Source organism: Cyprinodon tularosa, unplaced genomic scaffold (assembly GCF_016077235.1).
Source record: "Cyprinodon tularosa strain WSP-4 unplaced genomic scaffold, ASM1607723v1 ctg11, whole genome shotgun sequence".
NCBI lineage: Eukaryota > Metazoa > Chordata > Actinopteri > Cyprinodontiformes > Cyprinodontidae > Cyprinodon > Cyprinodon tularosa.
In genome coordinates, this window is record NW_024037893.1 from 3,224,893 (window position 1) to 3,240,498 (window position 15,606).

Genomic DNA, 15,606 nt, shown 5'->3' on the forward strand with positions numbered 1-15,606 from the left:
ACATCATTGCAATATATCACTGGGTAATGCATGTATACTGAGGAGAACAAGAATGATCCTTGAGAGCATTACTGTTATGAGATGCTGTAATGCTAGACAAACAAGCCTGCAAGTAAAAAAAACCTTATGCTTCTCTTGCACTTAAAGCAAACAATACAGTAAAGCAGGATGTAATAAGAAATCTCTGTGGTTTGAGCACTGCTTGTTTATTGGAACTTCTGTTCCTACTACTCTGTCAGTGAGGGTAATATATGGTTTGTTGTTATTGATTTTTACTTGTGGACTTCTCTCTGTTGTGCAGTTTATCCTGTTTGATTTCACCAAATGGCAAGATCAGGATTGTGACCAAAAGAACCAGATCCCAAGTGAGAGCAGCCAAAATTAGCTTTCCCCACAGCAAGGCCAAGCTCTCTCTTAACGATAGGGTGAGGAGCACGGTCATCTGGGAGAGGCTCAGAGTAGAGCCTTCTTTTCCACATCAAGTGGAGTCAGCTGTAGTGGCTTGGCCATCTGTCTTGGATGCCCTCTGGTCATCTCCCTCAGGAGATGTTCCAGGCCCAAAACAGGCTGGAAAGACTATGTTTACTTTCAGACTTCACGTCTTAATGCTCAATTCTGATTCCAAACCACGCTAGGAGAAGTGACCCACATGAAAAGAAGAACAATAACAAGATGTTGCAGAAGTCAGTGTCTAAGGATGGATTTTAAAGCTGTTAAGCAGTGGAAGAAGTTGGATGATACAGCAATGCAGAAAAGGAGACAGAGGAGTAAGAGAGCCAAACTATTTATCATGGCTTTTGGAGGAGCAGTGGCAGTGACATCTCAAATATGTAGTTGCAGTGTCAAAGTCAACTCCCCGGTTATGGTACGACCTTTCAAGTTTCTTTTGGATTGTTGTGTCCACCCAAATGCTTATTAATTCCAAAATTCTGTTGTTCCTCCACTGTACACCTTTTTCTACCCTGTCCTCCATGCTTGTTGTAAGTGTTTTTGTTCACACTCTCTCAGTACTGTGTGAAATCCTCGTCATACTCATTCTGATATTGGTCACTTGTCTGTTTAGGCAACATTAAAATTCCAAAAGATATGACCTGTATCAGATTTAAAACCACACACAAATGTGGCCCTGGTCGGATTTGAAAAAGTCAGACTCCATTTACTTCTCACACAGTAATGAAAATATCTTATTTGAGGAACTTCAGGGAAAAATATTGGATTTGGGTTCATTTTTCTCTGCAGTGTGAACATAGCCCAAATCTCTGGGCTGGCGAGGGAGCACTCAAACTTTTTTTCAGGGGAACTAGAGGTAATCTCTGGTGAAAGAGAAGTCTGGGAGTCTGCTACGACTGCTTCTCCTTCGACCCAGTCCCATATAAGTAGAAGAGTAAAATGCCAAAAATATTTAAGCCGACTAAAGTGTCTTGGTGTGATCTAAGTAGCATCTCCTCAACTCCTGACCTGCTGTCACAATTGCCTAGAGAAGGACACCAAACACACACACACACTCTGTCACATAGGGTACATCTAATATGTCATTAAATCCTCAGAAGGAAACAACTGCAACAAAAATTAAATAACTGGCTTCTGTCCATCATACTCCAGACATCTTCTGAGCCTGTATTGTATGGTATATTGTGATTACTGTGGATCTATTGATTGCTTGGAATGCGGAATTAAGGATAATTTATTGAAATTATTTATTGAAGTATTAGCCAATATAAATTAATATAAATGGTAATTTAAAGAGCAAATCGCACTAACAGTCTAAGTAAATAAGGTGTTTTAAGAACATATCCTTGTTTTGAAATGTAAGCATTGTCTGTTTGTTTCATGTGATAATGTTGACATATTAATGAATCAGTTATTAAATGTAATTTCATAAAGAATAAAGAATGTTGTGCAAATTTACCAGAAGACTATGATTATATTAAATAACTACAACTGGAAGTTTTAGTTGATAATTAGGTCATTCAAATCAAAGGTAAAATTAATTAATCATTATCAGTTGAATGATTATAACTGTAATTTCCTTACTGACCAGGGTTTTTAGTCTCTTACATAAAAGATTGGACTCCTGAATCCGAGGCACCGGATTCAGGAGGCACCGGTTTGGTTCTTTGCAGGCCGGGTCTTCGGTCCAGTCTGTATGTTTATTATTATTATTTAATATTATTAGATGTTTTCAAGGGACACAGGATTACAGTTTTTATTGACAAATATAATATTTAAAATATCCTTTTTATATGACTGTTTTATGACTAAAACATTGTTTGATGGGCAGACTGACACCTCAGTAGTTCAGTGTCAGTGCGTCTATAATTAAAGATGGATTTGTGGAAACTCAGATATGACCAGCATCTAGTTCAACGGAGACACCAATGGCAATTTAGCGTTAGGTGAAAAAAGTAAAAAAAAACAAAAAAACTTGAGCACAAGCTACAGGAATGAGCACAAAAGTGCTGCAGTTCTGTTTGTTGGCCAGAGATGGCAGTATCATCAGAAAACTCTGTAATGCCTCTTTTAAAGTGGACCAGGCTTGGAAAGGAGGTTGATATGAACTTGTTCTAATTAGGGAAGAAGGTTTAATCTTATTCGTTGTGTCGCCAATCTTCTTTTATAGGACATTCAGAATAGCCCTTCTATCAACCTTACAGTACAAAGCACAGAGGGGGCTGCAGCAACGGGACACCACAGTGTTAACAATGGCAAACAGCACTTTAGGATTTCTCTCATTAGATTATATAAGTGTAGCAAAATATTTAGACCTCCCCTCCTTAATAGTCTGATTTAGGGAAAAAAATTGAGTCTCCAAGGTGAGTTCTGTACATTTTAAGCTTGGAGGATTTCCAGAGACGCTCGATCTTCTCAGATCAAGTGTGCTTATTGAAGCTTATTTACAAAAAGTTACAGTAGAAACATACATGTACAAAGCTGTTTGACATAGACCAGGCAAGGGAATTTTATTTGTATAACACAATTTAGTAAAAAGACAGATCAAAGTCCTTTACATTAATTAAACGGCCAGCAGAAGGAAATTAAAAGCACAATAAAAACAAGTAATGAACAAATAATGTAAACATGATATAAAAATGGCAACAGTATGTGAAAACAGAAAGTATTTGCTCAGGACAATGAAGTACTCATTTAACAGCTTTTTCACTTCACAATTATGCACTACTTTCTTTGGTTTATTGATTAAAATTCTAATAAAACACCTTAAATTTTCAGTCACATTGTAAAATAACATGAGAAATGAAAGAGGTGTATTAACTCTTAATATTAACTGACTTCTTCTTAGTTGTGCTGTCACATCCCCTCCATGAAGTCACATCTCCCTCTTAGAAAGCCTGTTTTTGTTGTGTGTGCTGCTGCAAAAGGAGCCATTCATTCATAGATGGCAACCAAAAAATGCAGACACATTCTCATGGTGATTATATCAGTGTCCTGGTATGTTTTAGTGTTGAGAAAATCAAATCTGTCCCTACTCGACAGGCTTTCAAAAACCTAGAGTTGTCGGGTTGTAACTGTCTGATTATAAAGTCATCTTTTCCCCATCATCTCCTCAATATGTTCACAAACACAAAAAATAACCCCTCTAACCACCCGTTGCTATGGCAACTCCAGCTTGAGTGCTGAGATGCTACAAGGCCATGCATGCTGTTGTGATATGAGGTGTCTGAAGTGAAACAGCGCAGTCTTTCTGAGACAAATAGCGCAAGGCATGTTATGACAAAAAGACGCTTTGGGGAGAAATCTTGAGACACCTTAACATACAAAACTAACTTTTCAAATGGCAAATAAAGCAGCAAAATATGACAATGCTGCATCAACACAGTGAGCAAAATATGGTTCCCCCACCCAAAGGCACAAACACTCATGCCTGATGTACCCCAGTAAGTTAATAGTTCTGTAGTTCAAAGATCTATATATAAGTAGCCATTTGCAATTCTTCTGCAGCACAGCCACTTATCTCCAGCACAACAGATGATTGGATTTTGGAAATGATTTGTTTACATCTGCTGACTATATTAATTTAGCTTGTAAAGGGCACTTTTGCTGACATTTGTGGTCAACATACAAGACACTTTTCACACCTTTTACAGGCTCCCATAATCCTCTTAGTTCCACTTTATCCCAAAAGCAAAAAATCTAATATACTACAAAACAACAAAACATTGATGCATAAAAAGTAGAAAGATGGGTGAGAAAAAAAATCAATGCACAGAAGCATTGGAGCTTTTGATTCTCTGTTTTCTTACTTGCTTGACACTGTTGTATCTCTCACCAGGCTTTGTTGGAGTTGTTGGTATTACATTTTCTCTAAGGGCAACCAGGATCATTGCAAGTTTAAGTATTCAGAGTGAAAACAGGAGACGTATAGTAGCTCTTAAGTATTCCAGTCCCACCCTGTCTAGGGTTTATTTTTCCAGAAAGCACTGACAATTTAACACCAATAAAATCAACGTTACATCTATCTATCTATCTATCTATCTATCTATCTATCTATCTATCTATCTATCTATCTATCTATCTATCTATCTATCTATCTATCTATCTATCTATCTATCTATCTATCTATCTATCTATCTATCTATCTATCTATCTATCTATCTATCTATCTATCTATCTATCTATCTATCTATCTATCTATCTGTTACAGGTGGTATGGTGGGCGTGGTCCAAGCAGTATAAAAGCGGAAGCTGCAAACTTTCTTAAAAGGTGTCAGTTTCCATGGGACGCCGAGACGTATCTAGGTTCCACACGTAGATTTGTCAAGAATGTGGGTGAGTGTTTTTAGAGTGTGGGTTATATTGAACTTTTATTATGACGAATGTAAATTTTAATCATTCTTTTTCTTGTTAGGAGGCCCTGTGGGTTTTTTAGACCAGGCTGTGTATACAGGCAGATGAGGGTGGTGTACGCGATACAGGTATTTTTAGAGATTTTAAGGTAGTTATTAAAATAATATTTTGATTGCATTATTTTTGTAATTTGGTGTTTTCTGTTTGTTTACAGAGATGTTTTTTGTTGCTCCTGCTGTCCTTAGGTTTATGTTTTGTTTCTTTTAGTTAGTCCGACCCTGTTTGATGTCTTTGGTCCCGTTGTTTACTTGTGAGGGCGGACTAACTGTTTTGTTTTTTTTTTATCTTTTTTTCATTGATCTGTTTGTTTTCTCCTTGTTCACTCTCCCACGAGGCTGTGAGCTGGTAGACAATGTTATATTGCATCTGATCGTCTGCAGTGCTGAGTGGTGATCGTGTGCAGTGTTTTTTTCACCTGATTGCTGTGAAGCTTTATAAGTGTGCGACTTTTCTGGTTCTGGTTATGCGGGTTTGTCCGCCATCCACTAATGTCAGAGTTTAAATATTATATTGTCTACCCTAGGCTATCAGTTTCGTAGAAGGAGAGGTAAAGGATTTTCTGTCTATTTGTTTAATAAAGAACGTATATTTTTAGGACTGAGTTTGTTTCATCCTTGCGCGGGTGGTTACATATCTATCTATCTATCTATCTATCTATCTATCTATCTATCTATCTATCTATCTATCTATCTATCTATCTATCTATCTATCTATCTATCTATCTATCTATCTATCTATCTATCTATCTATCTATCTATCTATCTATATATATATTATCTTTTTATATATTTTTAAAATACTGAGCTCTGTCTACTTTATCTGGGGATTAGGACCAGCCCACAGTCAAATATATTTAGATCTTTTCAAAGATAGAAATCCTAGATAAATGCAAATCGATTATTCATATATTGCTTTCTTACGGTGCATTTATACTGGACACAAATGCAGCAAATTTCTTGTGTAAATTGAAAATTCCAACCATCCGCTTTCCCCTTGCTGGTTCCTGTTGCCTGTTTGCAGTGTTGGGAAAGTTCTCTTTCTACGTGAACTAGTTCAAAGTTCAGTTCACACATTTTAAAATGAACTAGTTCAGTTCATAGTTCACAATTCCAAAAAACTAACTAGTTCATAGTTCTTTTTTTTTTTTTTTTTTCATATATTGCTCAATTACACCATAGCCTACTGTAGAACCACAGACAGCAATTATTTTATCAGTTGTAACTCTGAAACTGTGCGTCAGATTTCATCTTCATATCCAGTTTTGAATCCTTATCCAACCAGGGTTTACATTAGCATTGAGGGGACAGCATTTCCCCATTGTTGCTTTAATGCTTTGTTGCTGTCCATCACTTCACACTAGTAGCAGCTGCAGCTTTCAACCCTACAGTATATTCTCAAAAACATCAGGAAAAATGTGCTGCTTGAATGGTCTTTTTTATGAGGAATTATTAAAAGAAAAATAGGAAAGTAGTCTTTAAGGTGCAAATGTTTTTTGTTTTTTTTTTATAATTTTTTCCATTTGAAATTCCATTTCAATACATACTAAAAAGGAATCCTGGAAAATTATACCAGGCAGGTTTAACAAACAAGTTACATGGATAGTAAAACCCTCAAGAACAGGGGTCTTCTTTTCCAGACCAAGGACCCCCAAACTGATGGCGAGATGGAGCGGGGACTCCCTAACTATATATATTGTATGAAATTGTGTCCTATAGTCACTCTATTACAGATGGAGTAATGTAAAGAAATTAATTTCTCCCTGGGATTATTAAAGTTTTTCTGATTCTGATTCCTGGTTGTTGTGAAGGAAACGGTGCCCAGCTTGAAAGAGCTCCTGTGTGTCGCTGAATGTGAGCATTGATGACTGAAAGACATCTTCTGCCTCCATTTATCTGTTTACTACAGTGCGTTGATTTCATGTTAATGAGTATTTAAAGACATTTCAATTAGTGGGGGAAAGAAATGCAGGGGGGGAATATAAAAATATCAACTAACCATGCAGACGCTCATGCAGTACCTCCGTAGACCCCCTAGGGGTCGCGGATCCCCCGTTGAAGACCGATCAAGAACATTTTACTAACACAAACTGAGGGACCAGGCTGAGGTAGGAATTTAAGGTTACTGAAGTGCGGATTTTTTTACTGAAAGCCGGCGGGCAAACTTGTTGCCATCATCCTGGTCATAAACCTGTTTTAAGTCGCCTACATGCTGCTGTTGCTTCCACGCTGCATTTTGTTTTGATGACGCACGCGGCTGTAGGCTACGACGCTGGTAGCTGGTGTTGCCAGATTGGGTGTTTTTTCCCGCTACATATTAAGGCCTGTTTACGGTGTGATTTAGCCGGGGTTTCGCCTGGAGGGCTTTATAGAAATCTGGCAACCTGTTAAACGGACTTGAACTGAGAGAGCTCCGTTCACAGACGCCAGAATGAACGAGTTCACAATAACGTTCACCAGGCAATAATGCAGTACGTTCAGTTCACGTTCGCCCAAAATATGAACGAGTTCATGAACTTTCGTTCAATGAACGCGTTCAGGCACAACACTGCCTGTTTGAATGACCTTGACAGAGCTCAATTTTACCAAGTGATTTACAGAGAGTCACAGCACACGTATGAAAGCTGAACAACAGTGTTGGCCTTGGCATCCCTGATCCACAAAATCCTCTCCCAGTCCTAGAAGTACCACCACCGGCTCCAGGAGCTGTGGCTGGATGGTTTCACTGGTGCCTCTGTGTGTCCATAACCCAGTATCAGGAACTGCATTACAGTGGAAGAGAGACAGTCATTTTTGCACATATTGCCATCATTTGCCATTTCAGCCAATTTGCATCATTTGCATCAATCGAATCACGTCCTTCTGATTCCTGACCATTAATTTTATCATGAACAAGCCTGTACACAGGGATAATGTGACTCACTTAATCAACCAGCCACATTGGAATTTTTTTAAGTCGTTGCTAATTCCTCAAAGTTTTCTTTCACCTTTGCACAAGGATGCTTATTTACAATCTAAATAATTAACCTACAAATATAGAAGGTTTTAGCAAGTTTACCATCAGTTTCATGTTTTATTAGTATCATCAGCATGCCTTTGATCATATCAGCTGCACAAGAGGATACAGTTGGTACTCCACAGTGCATTACTCCACAGTGCCATTAACCTGGCAAGCCAGACTAAAAATCTGTTGCTCACAGATTTAGCTGTACATATGATCGATCTGGGAATGCTTGCACTATTACGTTCTTGTTGTTCCTCTTTCAAAGATTAATTTGTGGATTCAAACAACACAGATGTGGTTGCAGCAGCTACTGTACTCGTCCATCCTACGGTGCTGCCATATCTATTTAGGGTTTCCTATGGCCAGGCAGCTCTACTTTTGTCTCACCTCTATGTCCCGTTTTAAATAAAAATACCCCATGTAATTGCAGACACGTTTTTGGGCTTGTCTCAAAAGGAGACCAGTTTGAGTGTTACTGTGCTCGTCCTGTTGGATCTTAGTGCTGCATTTGATACAGTTGACCATAATATTCTTTTAGAAAGACTTGAATATTTTGTTGGAATTAAAGGAACAGCACTAGACTGGTTTAAATCTTATCTATCTGATCGAATTCAGTTTGTTCATGTTAATGATAGATCTTCAACACGCTCAAAGGTTACCTGTGGAGTACCACAGGGATCAGTGCTAGGACCAATTCTCTTTACTTTATACATGCTCCCAATTGGTAGAATTATTAGACACCATGGGATTAATTTCCACTGTTATGCTGATGATACCCAGCTATATCTGTCTATAAATCCAGATGAAGCTAACCCATTACATAGATTACAGGCATGTCTTGAAGACATAAAAACCTGGATGACTCTTAACTTTCTGCTTCTGAATGCAGACAAAACAGAAGTTATAGTCTTTGGACCAGAGTCTCTGAAAAAGAAGCTGATTAGTCAGTCACTTCATTTGGATGGGATTAAACTGATTTCAGATAATAAAGTAAAAAATCTTGGTGTTATTTTCATATCTCGCCTATCCTGGCTTCTCTTCATTGGCTTCCTGTTAAATCAAGAATAGAATTTAAAATCCTCCTTCTCACATATAAAGCCTTAAATGGCCAAGCTCCATCTTATATCAGAGATCTGATTGTTCCTTATGTTCCTAACAGAGCACTTCGCTCTCAATCTGCAGGTTTACTAGTGGTTCCTAGAATTTCTAAAAGTAGAATGGGAGGCAGATCTTTTAGTTATCAGGCTCCTCTCCTGTGGAACCAACTACCAGTTTTAGTCCGTGAGGCAGACACCCTGTCTACTTTTAAGGCTAGGCTTAAAACTTTCCTTTTTGATAAAGCTTATAGTAAGAGTGGCTCAGGTTATCCTGAGCTATCTCTATAGTTATGCTGCTATAGGCTTAGACTTTTGGAGGACATAGGGACCCCCATTTCATCATTCTGCTTCATTCTCTCTCTGTTCTCCTATTCTGCAGAATCTGTTAGTTCAATCTCTAACCTTCTGCTCTCTCTGCTTTTCCTCAGAGTAGCTTTGCCTCGTCTGTTCCTGTTTGGCTGTGACGTCATCCTGGAAAAAAACATCAGCTGTGCTGCTTCTATCAACACCCTTGTTTATAGATGTTGGAGATCGGCCTGTTTTCCAGTGTGGTCCTGTTACTCTGACCGTGACTGAGTGGATGTGCTCTCTTCGTGCTCTGGCATGGAAGCTGCCTTGGAGCTCGTCTGCCTGGCTGTGTGTTTCCTGGACGGGGCCGCCTTTTACAGTTGCTTTTTGTATCTCTGCTTCTGTCTCCTTGAACCCCAGTCGGCCTCGGCAGATGGCCGCTCACACTGAGCCTGGTTCTGCTGGAGGTTTCTTCCTGTTAAAAGGGAGTTTTTCCTCTCCACTGTCGCTACAAGCATGCTTAGTGTGGGGGATTGCATTTGAGTCAATGAGTCAATGCAATCAACTGGTTTTCCTTAGATAGAAAACTTTGTATCAATTTGACTGTATGATCTGGTTGAACTGTAAAGTGCCTTGAGATGACATGTGTTGTGAATTTGGCGCTATATAAATAAACTGAATTGAATTGAATTGTTACAAGATGGGTTCTCGTATTTATAAATGCACAAAGACTGCAAAAATTCAGTGTACAGCAAATTTACCTGGATAGTAAATGACAAAAGTGCAATAAAACACACAACACACAATTTATTCTGAGTTAATCACATCTAAATTCTTAATTGTTGTTTTGTTAAGTTTCATTCCAATTATTATGCAATGAATTATAAACTTAACAAGGTTAATATTTGAAAACACATAAGCTTTATATTATACAAAATTCCTAGAGAAAACACCCTGGTGGTGTTGAAGGAGCTGTCTGAAATCTTCAGTAAATTTACTGATAACGCATCCAAGGAATTTAGCATTCAACATTACACTATCAAGTAAAGAGTTTATTAGTAAAGGGCAATTAAAATAGCTTCCAAAATGCCCATGTTGCTCTTCCAAGCGAGTTCCCTCCGAGAGCTCTTGTCCTAAAATGTGATCACAGGATCTGTAGCACAGTTTTGATTCTGTTAATAAAAAAGTGCATGCCCATTCTACCAGAAGGATATTGGCCTTTTTTAACTTTCATTGAAAGTGAAAGTGCGAGAGAAGAACGTTTTTTCTCTCTAAGAAAAACAGGTTAGTCAGATTAATCATAGCCAGATCACCATCATAGACTTCAACATGTATTTTTTACTCATTACTTATGCGTCTCATGAAGTGGTGGTCTGCTGGGCGAGTTGAGTAGACCCGTGTGTTTAGCAAGCATTCAATCATCACTTGAACATGCCTTTTTCGTGTGTTGTTGAAGGTTGTTCTAACAGATGAAATCACAAGACCAATAAAGGATACTTTCATGTTCCCCGTGAAGATATTAAAAAAGAGCCTCCCACTAAGGATTTTAAGAAAAGATGCAGGGAAAATTACTAACATTTTGTTGACTTCAAGGGAGCTGAGTCAAAAAATGCCAGAGTTTGTAGTGACCACTTTTTGTAAAGGTGTTATGATACAACATTGCTAAAAATAAGGAAACAGTGATCAAAGCATGACCAGTGAATTATTGTCACACACCTTCCCCCCCTGTTGTAGCTGAGACAAAGATCCCCTTTGGTTCAGAGATTTTCAGCTTTCTTCAGATTCTCTCATTCAAAGACCAATCACCTTGTAGAAGCTGTGATGCAGGCGCTTTTTCCTCAAACGTCACTTTACTCAGACCAATCAAGATAATTCTTAGTTATTTTCTGTAACTGTATACTGAATTACCTTGATTGGTATAAGTAAATATCTTTCTTGAATCAATTTAAAAAGTATCTTTTTTTAAATCACTTATGCTGAATAGAACGGAACAGAAAAGAACAGAAAGGAATAAAACTGAATATTCCTTGTTTTTATTACATCAATACCTACACTGAAAAACATACATTTTTTGGTGCAGTAAACTCTATTACAGTATTTGTCATAATCTTTTTTCTGTATTTTTAAGCTTCAGTTAAAATTAGAGTTTCTGAGGTAAAATTAAACCTTTTTTTAATATAATACATGAACTTTGGGGAAAGATTAAGTTTTAATTAGATTTCCATACACTAGTTTAATGTTTTATAGCAGTATGTACATAAACCTAAAAATACTACATAAACTTTAAACGTCTAAAAATGCAGCGTTTTGAAATGCACGCATGACGCATGCGCACTTTAGCTCACAGCAGGATTGATACTGGTCCGAGTCCAGACGTTACAGGATCACACACAGAGCAAGAGGTAGTCTCAACAACAGTATTTTTTGCAGGGTGCAAAAGAACTGCCATACCCTGAACCTGGCATACCCTCCCACTTTGCACTACACTTTTGTACACTTTTTCTTCCAAAAACTTTTCCTGGAGTTGGATGGATTTAAACTGTCCCCAAAAGTAAACACCCTGAAGTTAAAGTTGCTTTCCTAAATGCATTCATGACTTTGTCATCTTAGGGTAGGAGAATGTGGCATCAAATGCTAAGAATTAGCCGTGGGTTCCAGTTAATCTTAGTGGAGGGATTGCCTGTCATTAATGTTTTTAATTTTATGCCAAATAAGGTATGTGTTATTTTGCAAAAAATAAAAGATACCTTTATTCAAATATCTAGCAGAGATTTAATTTTTCATTGAGGTTGGTTAGACAATTTAAGCAGTTAATCTTTAATTGTGTCATTTTGTTTCATTAATATTGTAATGGCAATCTTAAAAGTCCACTAGTCTGGAGGAGAGGCAGAGGTGGGTCTTTATAGCTTTAATGAAATAAACACAGGTAACAGAGGCGGGAATCCAAAAATCCAACATAAAAAATATAAAACAAACCACAACCATGGAGACATCAGGGGAAAACAAAAATGAGGAGCCAGGGTATATGAAGTAAGACAAAGTAAGACGGACCACGACGAGGAACCAGAGCTGAGGAACTGCACAAGGAGAGTATTTATGGTAGACTGAACAAAGAGAGTACTAACAAGCAGATTGGGAGCAGGTGTGAAGAGAGCAGTCTAGGAAGGGGCACACCCCTCTTGGCGATGTGATTCAGTATCGATTTCCTGACCCAATGATCCGATTATTTTCGATACTCAAGAATACACCACGATACGATTCGATTAATTCGTTCAATTTTTTTTTTTAACCTTACAGGCTAGACAATGTTTCAAATTTGAAATATATTAATAAAAGCTGTAATATCGTTCTGCATTTTATTTAAGAAACAACAGCAAATAGCAGAAGTAGAAAAGTTGTACTACACCTAGGCCTATTAAACCTCATTCACTGAAAAATAATAATGCCCCTGCGTTATAGATTCTGAATGGCCTTGCTTAAAAAATACTGCACAATATCAGTGCAATGAATACAATGCAATACCTCGGCTCCAGAGTGTCGACGTCCCCACGCCTTCCACAGACACTCCGCTGCACCTCTCCCAAATTGTAGGAGACCACAGACAGTGCCGCAGACAGGAGGCCGGCTTGTTTTTTTTTTTTTATGACCGAAACTGCGGAAAACAACTCTTGAAGTTGGACCCGCTAGAAGAGCTGAATCGATACTTTTGCTGGGGTGTCGATGCATGGGATCGTCGGCTGTTGGATCGATACAAAACGATTATTTACACCACTAGAAGGAGCTAGGGAAAAGAAGACAGACACAAGCGGGCAACAAATAAAAACCTTAGAACTCAAATATATCCAGAAAATACAGCAAAATAGGAATTAAACCACTAAAACTAGAAAACATGGAGCAAAGTAAAACATAACAGAACCAAGACCGTGACCATTTTTACTCCATAGAAAATCAGGAGGTCAGAAACAATGATTTACTGAATTACAATAAAATAAATAAATGTTCCAGTTATTGTTATTAGTGCTAGTATTGTGTCAATAGTCTACGAAAAAGCAATCATTTATTGGATATTTGAGTAATATTACTCGATAAATATAGCCTGCTTGAAATTAAAGCCTGATTTTTTTTTATATCCTGCTACGAATAATCCACAGCAATAAAATATTAATAATTTTAAGTTTTGTTTTGCTTTTGTTTTTTTTATTTTACCACGACGCCCACAAAATTCCTCTGCGCCTTTGATATGTTCCACAGAAATGGAGGAACCAACCAAGCATTTAAACTAAATGCATATTTTCGGGTCTCCTCTTACTAATTAAAAGTTGTCAGACGCTGCTTATTTGGTGCAACTTAAATGAGCTTTTATGGCTCCGTAATCTTACATGAGTGTGCGCTTCCACATCCTCTGGGGGTTATTCGCTCTGGACCCCCCTGCAGCCTCTCTCCTCCTCTCCTCTCCTCGCCGCGCGCTGCTCGATGCGCACGGCACAACAGATGGTACAGTACTACTAACTGCAGGAGCGCAAGTATTTGGCTCGAAGTACTTTTATACCTCCAAACTTCGCCGGAACGCTCAGATTCGGGGGAAGTGTTGCGGTTCTCCGTGGTCACACTCGACTTCTCGACAGTCACTGGATCTTGAATTTAGAAGCGCTTTTTGCTGCCAAGGTAAGTTAGGATCTCTGAAAGCGCGAAATGTTTCTCGGCGGTTATCGGAAACGACGCGGTCTCATCTGCTTCCTGCACCATACAGCACATTTCTTACAAATTGTTTGTATTAAATGGATGTTTCCCTGACAAAAAAACTGTTGAGTAATGGTGACAGTAAGAGGGAGAACAATGCATTTTGATAAAAAAAAAAAAAAAAAAAAAAAAAAAAAAAAAAACAGCAACCAAACAAACACGATTTTACTGTAGGCTATACAAGAAAATATATATTCGAGTAAACCTCTCTTCATAAATTATAAAACGGATTAATTTTAAGAGTGAAGTAGAGACATTTAAAGGGGGTTGTGATGAATTTTAGACTTCTTCCTTAGTTTGTTTCAGGGGCATTGAGTTCTGTTTAGGAGTTTATTGCAACACTTTATCTCGCTGTGGCTCCGCAGGCGCATCGCTCTATAGTTTGGTCCTGATGCTGCAGCCCTCCGAGGGTCCTGCTGTCACAACACAGGGCTGACATTCAGTGTCACTTATTGCGACTGTTGGAAACAATAAAATAAATAATAATAAAATAAACCAATCAATAAATTTTGCAGTTATTAAAAAAACAACATACTATGCACTTAATTCTATGGAAATCCAAAAGTGCCACAATTCCACAACTAAATAAATAAATATCAAAATAGGTGATTAGTTAGTAAATATCAGTAACCGTTAAATTTGGATGAGAAATAAAATATATATTTTTACCCACTGCACACCAGAGCAGCCCCATAATTTAAATCATTTAAAAAAAACTTTTAATTTTCTTTCTTGAGAAACCTCAGAGAACCTGATTTTTAGCCTGAGTCTGTGTTTCATTTCGAAAGTTTCTTGAAAGTGTGAATAGTCTATTTTTGTTAGAGAGGAAACTAGAGAATTTGGCTGGCTGATGCATCAGCCAGCCAATATTTTTGGCTGATATTATGATTGTGAAATGCTAATATAGGTATAATCCAATACGTGTCTGCATTTCCTCTCCCTTCATCTGCTATCCATTGTTTTTACTTTGCGTGATGTTTTAATAAACATTTATTTTTAGTTTAATTTGAGACTTGTGAACATTTGCTATAATTGGGCCTCACTCAAGAAGTGTTTGTACGAATGAATCCATTCCTACATTGTTTGCACAAGTAATTTAGGAGAAAATGTAACATTCACCATTTTTCTCCTACTTCTATTTTCTCAGGAATTAACAAATTTTACAAGTTCTCCAGACTTGCTCAATTGGTCAGCTTTTATCCAACCCTAATTTTTCACTTAATGACCTCATCTGCTTTTCTTTGGAGCAATTGTCAATTTTTTAGGCTACATCCTTAAATTTACATTTTACTGATGATAGAACTCATATTAAGCATTTACTTCATATATTGCTCCTCTTCCCTCCCCTAGTGGATTTCATTGAGTTTTTTCAGATCAGGATTTTTATTTTGGTTTCTATAATAGTGCAACCACTGCATTTACAGCTGTTGTGGGATTCAGCTTTGCAATCCCGTTAAATAAAGGAGATAGCTGTTAATTCACTCAGTTGGCATTTTATTATCCCTCTTTGCAAAAAAAGAACAAGACAATCACAACAGCCCTTTCAGGTCGATGTTCTTCCCTGTTGTGGTCAGACACAAGTTCCCCTCACTAACTTAAACCCAATAGAACGGCTGTG

The 15,606-nt window shown here is 37.8% G+C and overlaps 1 protein-coding gene and 1 long non-coding RNA gene across 3 annotated transcripts in view; both read left to right on the forward strand.

The window, feature by feature from the left end:
• The first annotated feature begins 4,653 nt into the window (after window positions 1-4,653).
• LOC119789508 lies at window positions 4,654-5,455 on the forward strand. The gene is made up of 3 exons (XR_005281596.1): window positions 4,654-4,785; window positions 4,865-4,931; window positions 5,018-5,455. It is a non-coding gene; the product is annotated as an uncharacterized LOC119789508 (long non-coding RNA).
• Window positions 5,456-13,665: 8,210 nt separating this feature from the next.
• camkvb (CaM kinase-like vesicle-associated b) overlaps window positions 13,666-15,606 on the forward strand; it is a 63,538-nt gene continuing 61,597 nt past the window's right edge. Inside the window, exon 1 of one of the 2 annotated variants that reach the window (XM_038296135.1) lies at window positions 13,666-13,913. The gene's annotated coding sequence lies outside the window, so the exon portion shown is untranslated. The remainder of the gene's footprint in view (window positions 13,914-15,606) is intronic. The other variant, XM_038296126.1, reaches the window with a different exon arrangement.